General features: G+C 43.2%; 1 pseudogene; it reads left to right on the forward strand.

The window, feature by feature from the left end:
• The first annotated feature begins 3,746 nt into the window (after positions 1 to 3,746).
• On the forward strand, positions 3,747 to 6,216 carry LOC104430111 (annotated as a pseudogene).
• Positions 6,217 to 9,017: the final 2,801 nt, after the last annotated feature.

A 9,017-nucleotide genomic window follows, 5' to 3' on the forward strand; every position in this document is an offset into this window, starting at 1 on the left:
GAAAAACACCGAGAAAGAGAGAAAGATGGGCGTCGAGAGGATGGAACAACTGCCGAGCGTGAGAGGAAAAGTGAGGTCTTCGTGGGTTATTTTTGTTGACTTTAAGAGTCAACAATGGGCTGATTCAGTGGCTCTTCGGGCTAGCAGCAGCTGGAGAGGACGTGTCTTCCGCATGCATGAGTTTCGAAGCCTGCTGGCCGAAGAAGGATAGGAGCGCGCGCACGTCAACAGTCCAAATTTCGTGGCAGCAGGGGACGGGGACAACTCCATGTTTCCGTGTCTTTGCATGGGAAGTTCTTTCCCCTTCGTCCACGACACCTGCTGCTCCATGCACTTACGTGCCCATCATTTAGTTGACTGCCCGATTCAACTAAATGGGGTCCAAATGGCTGTCGACGGGAGAAGCAATTTGGTGCGGCGTGTCTTCGTATGCTGCATGAAGAAGGACCGGTTCGTGAAGGCTGCATGGGTCAACAATTTCCTCTTGGTTGACTGGTTAAACAAAGGAAAAGACGTGGCCGTGGGTTTCTTGTTTCTGCATGCACATGGACTGAAGAATTCTCGGTCCCTTGCCTTGTGCACGCACGCGTGAGAGACAACGGACGTCTTCACGAAAAATGGCTTGGCAACGTGTTAGTTGGATAGAATCTTGGTCTCGCGGATGGTGTTACGTAAGAAGATTTTTGACGAGACGATAAGATATATGAAAATCGGATCATCTCGACATGGCAAAGACGTGACCATGAGGGTACGTCATAAGACCATCACGAAACATGATGTCTCGGTCTGGCGATGGTGATGAAATGGGGTCGTAAGTGGTGCCAATGACGTAGTCCAACGATAAATTCGTCAACCCGTCTCAGACAGTTACATATTCGAGGTCCGGCAAAATTCGGATGTCACAAAGCGAACGAAGACTTGAGCCTGAAAATCGTCGAGAAGGCGCTCTTGGCGCGCGCCGCAAAGCTCGCCTCCATGCCGCCGAGTGTCGACATGTCGGAGGAGGACGACTATAGGCCTCGAGGACTGAATTCGGTTGCCTCCTCGCACTGAACTGCTGGGGCTCGCCCTCGCTGGCCATGGGCAAGGCTCGCTGCCCAGGCCTTAAGGGCGGCCTCGCGCCGGGCAGGCGAGGCTCGCCCTAGCTAGATCCGGCAAGGGTGAGCCTTACTGCCCAGCGCGAGGTCGCCATTGCGGCCACCGACGAGGTGGCCGGCGAGGTCGACCTCGACCTCACCGGCCGTCGCCTCTGACCGGTCCCCAAGGTCCGGCGACCGGCTGGAGGAAGAAGATGGAAGAAAAAAAGAAAAAAAAAGAGCAAAAATTCAAAAAGATTAAAATATTATTAAAAGTAGTCCACGTCAGCACGATTAGGTCACGTCAGCCGGCCGGCGTCCAGTCAGCAAATTCCGGCCAAAATTGGCTGGAAATGATTGAATTTGCACAACGTAAAAATGTTTAGGACTAAATCGGCACCAAAAAAAGATTTAGGACTAAATCGGCACAAAAACAAAAGGTTTAGGACTTTTTTGGCATCAATATACTTGAAAACCTTCATAATTAATTAGGACTAACAACTCTTGGTGCAAAAAAAAAAAAAAATCGATTACATAGCATAAATTTTCATTAGCAGCCACCAAAGTGATATCTCAAACAATCGTTTAGCGTAGGTAACCTTTATGAAAGTAATATAACACTCAAGTAATCTAATGAAAATTCTCGGCCTTTTTCCATTGAGTTCAAAGCAAGACTTTTCCTAAGGCCATGCATGAAAAGAAATCATTTGAGAAATTCGATGAATGAGAACCGCGGTACAATATCTAGTTTCACAAATTCAATGCGTGTACAAATTGTTTTTAATAATGCAAGGTATACAAGGCCAAACTCAAGCCTGTAGTTGATGCGAATCAAGTTTGAATAGCATGAATGTAAATTGTTTCATGTTGAGAAAATTATCCATCCATGATAATATATCGGTAAAATAAGACAAGATGAGAAATATGTTGACTCTTTCAAATAATCTCCTTTGTGTTCATTGACAATTTCTTGTTATCCTGACTATCACGGCAAAGCAATGTGCTTTATTGGAATTTTCTTAACAAAATTGAAGATGGTAGATGTTTTCAAGTTTCCTTTATAATTGGAGAAGTCAAGCATGTCAAACACACGCCCTTTACTTTTTGAGGCCCCTTGGTAGCTAATAATGTTGAAACAACTTGAAAATCGTTAGGATGAAGCTGTAGATTCCAATTAGGAATCAATATCATCTTGAACATCAACATGTTTTGAATCGGTCATATTATGCAAGAAGTGATCATCATGGATTCATCCACCATTTTTGTCTTTGTGGATAATCAGAGAAAAATCGTCACTACAGACAGATCAGAAAAGTCCATGTATCAATTCCAAGGGGAAAAGTACCAAAAAAGTCCGAAACATATTGCATTGGTACCAATTCAGTCCTAAACTTTTCAATTGGACCAATTCAGTCCTAAACCTTTTAATATTGGTACCAATTCAGTCCATTCGGCCAATTTTGGCCGGCCGGTCTTGGACGTGGACGTCGGCCGGTGGCGGACGCCGACGTGGCAATTTTTATGATTTTTTAATGATTTTTTTGAATTTTTTTATTAATTTTTATTAATTTTTTCCTTTTTTTCTACTTTCTTCTTCGTTGTTACCGGCGAGCCTCCGGTGAGGCTCGCGGCCACCGGGTGAGGGCCACGAAGCCCTCGCCGCCGCCGGTGGTCGCGGCCCTCGCCGGCCTCTCCCGAGCCACCGGCGAGGCGGCCGCTCAGATGGGTGAGGCCAGCCTCGCCCGTGGCTGGTGAGGCCATGGCGGCCATCGCCGGGCGGAGGCGAGGGCTGCGAAGTCCTCGCCGGATGCCGGCGGGTTGCGACCCTCGCTCGGCCTCGCCTAGGGCCGCGGGCGAGGCCGGCCTCGGAAGAAGGAGAGGAGGGTGTTGGGCGGCGGGCTAGGGTTTCGGAGGCGAAGATCGGGCGGGGGAGCGGCGGCGTGAGTCACGGGAGGTGGGAAACCAGGGTCTCAAGTGGGATCTCGTGGAGGTGAGGGCATAGGTGACGAGGTCGAGAAGCTTTGGGGTCGACAAGGGAGGAGGCGCCGGGGACTCAGCAGCAAGGTCGGGGTGAGGCCGAGCGAGGGTCGCGACCCTCGCCGGCGGCTGTTGAGGGCCGCAGCCCTCGCCTCCGCCCGGCGATGGCCGCCATGGCCTTGCCAGCCGCGGGCGAGGCTAGCCTCGCCAGATCCGGCGAAAGCCGCCTCGCGGCGGCTCAGGAGAGGCGAGCTAGGGGCGGCCCTTGCCGGCGGCAAGCGAGGGCTTCGCGGCCCTCGCCGGCAACCACGAAGAAGAAAGCAGAAAAGAAAAGGAAAAAGAAAAGAAAAATGAAAAAATTAATAAAAAATCATAAAAAAATTTGAAAAAATCATAAAAATTGCAACGTCAGCGTTCGGCCACCGGTCGACGTCCACGTCAGCACCGGCCGGCCAAAATTGGCCGGATGGACTGAATTGGTACCAATATTAAAAGGTTTAGGACTGAATTGGTCCAATTGAAAAGTTTAGGACTGAATTGGTACCAATGCAATATGTTTAGGACTTTTTTGGTACTTTTCCCCAATTCCAAGAGTTGATTCTTCAGCATCCATTTTGTATATAACACTACTCAACCACGCCAAATTAACTCAAAACATTTTAAGTATTCTTACTGCACATAACCATCCCGACAATGGCTCTTCACATCCTCTTCACGTGGCTTGCTGTTTCCCTTCCTCTCCTCCTTTTCCTCCTCTCAGTGAAAAACTTCAATAACAAAAAAGAAGAACCTCCCTCCAGGGCCTCCACCACTCCCCATCATAGGCAACCTCCACCAACTCGGCCATTTGCCTCATCAGTCTCTGTGGAAACTCTCCAGACGGTATGGCCCCGTCATGTTCATCCGCCTCGGCGGTGTCCCTACCATCGTAACGTCCTCCCCTGAAGCCGCCAGGGAGGTCCTCAAGACCCATGACCTCGACTGTTGCAGTCGCCCACGGCTGGTCGGCACAGGACGCCTCACCTATGACTCCCTCGATATGGCCTTCGTGGAGTATGGCGATTACTGGAGGGAGGTAAGGAAGTTGTGTGTGCTTGAGTTGTTCAGTGCAAAGCGAGTCCACTCCTTCCGATACATCAGGGAGGAGGAGGTGGGATCTATGATCGAGTCGATTGCAAAATCAGCAGAGAGTGGAACTCCGATTAATATGAGCGAGAAGTTCATGGCTCTGACGGCTAACTTCACTTGCAGGTAGGGCATAGTAGTGTAGTTGAGGAGTCCAGTCGACTAAGTTATCCATTTAATTATATTGATTCATCGTTAGGTAGGGCATACATCGACTCAATAACTTTTCATGTGTATTAAATAATGATCACGCGACCATATAAACAGCCAATTAATGAAAGAAAATGGATTGATAAATTTTAACGTAGAAAGAGAGGCATGCGTCGACAATTTATATACTTATGTCTCTCATCACTCATCACAAGGAAGTAGGAAATATGGCCATGGTGAAAAGCATGGACGACTTGTTTGATGCCGAGCAATCGCCTAAGTGCTAGCGATTGGTTGAAAATGAATATATTGTAAATTCGTAAAATTCATATCTAGTCGGGCTTTATTACTCTGAATTCATAACAAACTGTTTTTAACTTTTAACTAACCCGCATATAAACTCAACCCTCTAAATTTGAATAAAAAGTTGGCTCTTTAACCCATTTTGCCATCGTTAATCACTACTCGAATTCTTCAGGGTTCGACAACATATTGAGCCTCGTTCTTTAAACTCAAGCTCAACTTGACGATGAGTTCTACGTTCGAACTTGACTATGTTTAATTAGATTCGATCAGTGTTACAAGCTAGGCGATTATTTGGCTATTATCAACTTCAGCTTTGATTCAAGTCACTGCTCCAAACGGAAGTTTGTCAAGCCTGAGAGCGAAGCATGAATCGCTCACTAGAAACTCTGACTTGTTTGCACACCTTGCATGCAGGGTTGCGTTTGGGAAGGCATTTCACGGGATGGAGTTCGAAAACGGAAGGTTCATGCATATGATTCACGAGGCAGTGGCGATGTTGGGAAGCTTCTCGGCATCTGATTATTTCCCTCAATTCGGCTGGATCGTGGACAGGTTCACGGGTCTCCATTCGAGGTTGGAGAAGAGCTTTCGCAATTTGGACGTTTTCTATCAGAAGGTGATCGAAGAGCATCGGAATGCAAATAAGAGCAACGAGGAAGAGGTAGACATTGTCGATTTGCTGCTGAAGATGGAGAAAGATCAGACTGAGCTCGCCGGGGTCCGGCTGAAGGAAGAAAATATCAAGGCCATCTTGATGGTACATCATACAATCCCTACGTATTACCTAATGTAGATCATATACACAATCGAGAAGCAAAATCGAAGGTTCTATATATTGCAGGATATAATTTAAGAACTCCTTAAATGAATACACAGTGTTTCTCGGGTATAAATGATATCATGGCAAAAATTGATCTATATGTCTTTTTTTGTGAATCATGACTGCATGGTCGTTATCAGGATATATTTCTAGGAGGGGTGGACACCGGTGCAGTCGTCATGGACTGGACAATGGCCGAGCTCGTCAGGAACCCAAGGGCGATGCGAAAAGCTCAAGAAGAGATCCGGAGTTGCGTTGGAAACAAGAAATGGGTCGTAGAAGATGACCTTAGCAAACTCAAATATCTCAAGTTAGTACTCAAAGAAGTGATGAGGCTACACCCTCCAGGTGCACTACTCCTTCAAGGAAACCATGGACCATTTCAAGCTATTTGGCTACGATGTTGACCCAAAGAGTCGTGTCCTGGTGAATGTATGGGGCATCGGGCGAGACCCAGGCCTGTGGGAGCGCCCGGAGGAGTTCGTGCCGGAGAGGTTCGAGGAAAGTCCAATTGATTATAAGGGGAATCATTTCGAGTTGTTACCATTTGGGGCGGGGCGGAGGGGATGCCCTGGGATGTCAATGGCCATGGCAACGATCGAGCTGGCGCTTGCCAATGTCTTGCACTCCTTCGATTGGCAATTGCCGGAGGGAATGACAGAGGGAGACGTGAGCATGGAAGAAGGGGCTGGACTAGCCGTGTTCAAGAAAGTACCTCTCACTCTGTTGCCGGTGAAAGCGTCGCGTGAAATGGATGCATAACAAAATCGTTGTTAAATGAAAGCCATCATATCTCACAACGTTTTATACTTAATTATGATTAAGCATCGTAAAGTTGTACGGTACAATGTTCTAGCACACAATACTTCCATATGTATATGTATGTATGTATGTATGTATGTATGTATGTATGTATGTATAAAATAAGACTCTTTGAGTGTATTGCTTGTAAGCCAATTAATAAACAGACCCATTTGAGGAATTTTGTGCATTGTGACTATTGAAGAGAGATCATCAGTTAAGCGAGTTACTTGTGAATTAACAAATTGCATCTGTATCCCAAGCGAGATAATTACTTTGATAGTTAAAAGTCTTTTACATGCATGGGGTGATTCAACAATCTTTTTTTTTTTTTTTTGGTTTTAATATTTTCAAATAAAAGGGTAATGCCCCTCGTCAAGATGAGCTGTAGCGTGTCACTAGAAATTTAGTCATTCGAGAATAATAATATAGCTTTATTCATTTCAAGCATACTCGTAATAAATTGAAGTAATCTGCCAAAACATAGGCACTTTCAAATTAAATATAGCTTACCGACACTGCGTATTTATTAGTTTTTTTTTTTTTTGGTAAGAAGTAAATCTATTAAAAGAAAAACACTCTGTCAAACTGAAAACAGGATGTATTGCAAATCATAGCATAAAAAATGTCATGCAATTTTAATGAGACTTCTTGCCTTTTAAGTTTTAAGATCCGAACTCCAAAAGGTGTTGATCATAGCCCTTCCTCTAGGTTGCGTTTGGTTGTCAGGATAAAATTTAGGATAGAATAAAATTTATTCTATTTTGCATTTGGTGTCCACTCAAGATAGGATAAAGTTGGATATAATGGGGATATAGACCAGATAAAATTATTTCATATGAGAGATGGGATAAGATGGATAGTATTTTTAATATCTATAATAAGAAATTTTTTCTCAAATAACAAATTTCTTAAATTAACAAATTAAAATTATATTTCAATATAAATAATATTGTTTTCTCATGTCCCCGTATATACCCTATTGCAATATAATGGAAAATCGCCCTGATCCAATGCAATTAGTCGATTGCTCCAGCAAGATCGGATACATAAGTTGTTTGGCATCTGTATTAAACTTTATGGAATGATAAAATACCATCTAAAGTTTATCTTCTTGAGCAAAGTAGGCATAGATAGTCAAACTATGAGCATGAGCTTAAAAACGGATGAATTTCATGACCCATAAAATAGATTGCAGTTAGTACATCGCCAAAAAGATGAAAATAATCATGTAAACATGACCAGATATATTCAAAGTTACTGGCATTATTAATTAGTTATTAATCACATATGGATGCTGGTAATTTTAGATGTATCAATAGTTATCATTGTATAAAATTGCACCCCTCCATGTAATAGACGTAGACACAAAGTGAAGTACCACATAATAAGTATTGGAACAAACATTCGGTCAACTAGATTCTCACTATATATAATAGATCAGAGAATACAATTCAAAACTAATTAAACGACGGCAGCATAGGATTGCACCCTTCGAATTAATGGACAGAATTTATTAGATTAGAAACTAGACTTTAAAAGGAGTTAATATTATATCAGGCTCGCTGATTTAACTCCATAAATCGAAATACTTCAATATTGCTTGGATTTGGACTCCTCTTGTGGTATTCTGTCGTGAGGTATAGGACATTAATGTGAGAAAGAACTTGCTAAATTCATCTTTGGGATCGCTTCTCGTATTATATTTGGCCAAACATTATTTTGGGCCCATCGGAACGAATGCAGAAAATAAGTAGCAATAAGTGGAAAGGTCCTCACACCACCTTCTAAACAAGTAGTCACTTAGAGGATTTAATGAAGCAAAGCAGATATTACATATATACATAAACCCCACATGTGTAGATTGGTCCACCCAAAGATAATTCTCGTGATGAACAAAATTGCAATATTTCATTTCTAGTAGCTGGGGGATCAACATTAACCGATCAAAGGTGTGTGCTCATAATCACGACTTGTACATATAAATTTGCCTTTAGGTTGGACCAAATCGAGGTGCATCTCTGTTGAGGATAGTTAGGATATTGGACTTTAGCCATGATGATTCAAAGTCATGTGGACAAATCTTCGGCTAATCACAATTTAATGCTCGCGGATTACGTGATATGGGGCGCTCTATCAAATTTGTCCTTTTAAGTACCTACCACTCGGGTTTTGACGTTACCCTAGTCCTTCGTCTTGTAATATACCTCCGAGTCTTTTGTTGAACTAAGTTTGAGGTTCATGACTTTTCTCTTTGGGTGGCTAAACCTATTTTAAACCACCATAGGCATGGACGAGGGAATCGATAGTTGTATAATTTGATCAACGATTGAAATGAATCTAGTAGTTATGTGGACCGGAGTCTTAACTATATTCACCCACTGTCATGACCTTAAAAAGGGATATAATTCATGTCCCATAAACTGATTGTAGTCACAGTATTATTAAAATAATAAAATAAATAATTACAATTGTGTAAACACTGCTGAATAAATTCAAAGTTCATTGCATTATTAAGAAGTCACACATAGATATGCTAATGTTATCAATAGTCATTATCTTATACGAAATCTCACAGTTGCATGAATCAATTATGGAGTACGTTAAAATTCTTTATCAACTAGTTGGAGAAATTACATGTTATTCATATGGGTCTTGAGAAGCCAACAAAAAGTACGTGTTGGGATTGTCGGATTCCCAAAAACCGGATTCGACACTAAATCGAACCCCTAAAACGAATGCAGAAGACAAGCCCGGGAAAA

This window comes from Eucalyptus grandis, chromosome 2 (genome assembly GCF_016545825.1).
Source record: "Eucalyptus grandis isolate ANBG69807.140 chromosome 2, ASM1654582v1, whole genome shotgun sequence".
NCBI classification, from domain to species: Eukaryota; Viridiplantae; Streptophyta; class Magnoliopsida; order Myrtales; family Myrtaceae; genus Eucalyptus; species Eucalyptus grandis.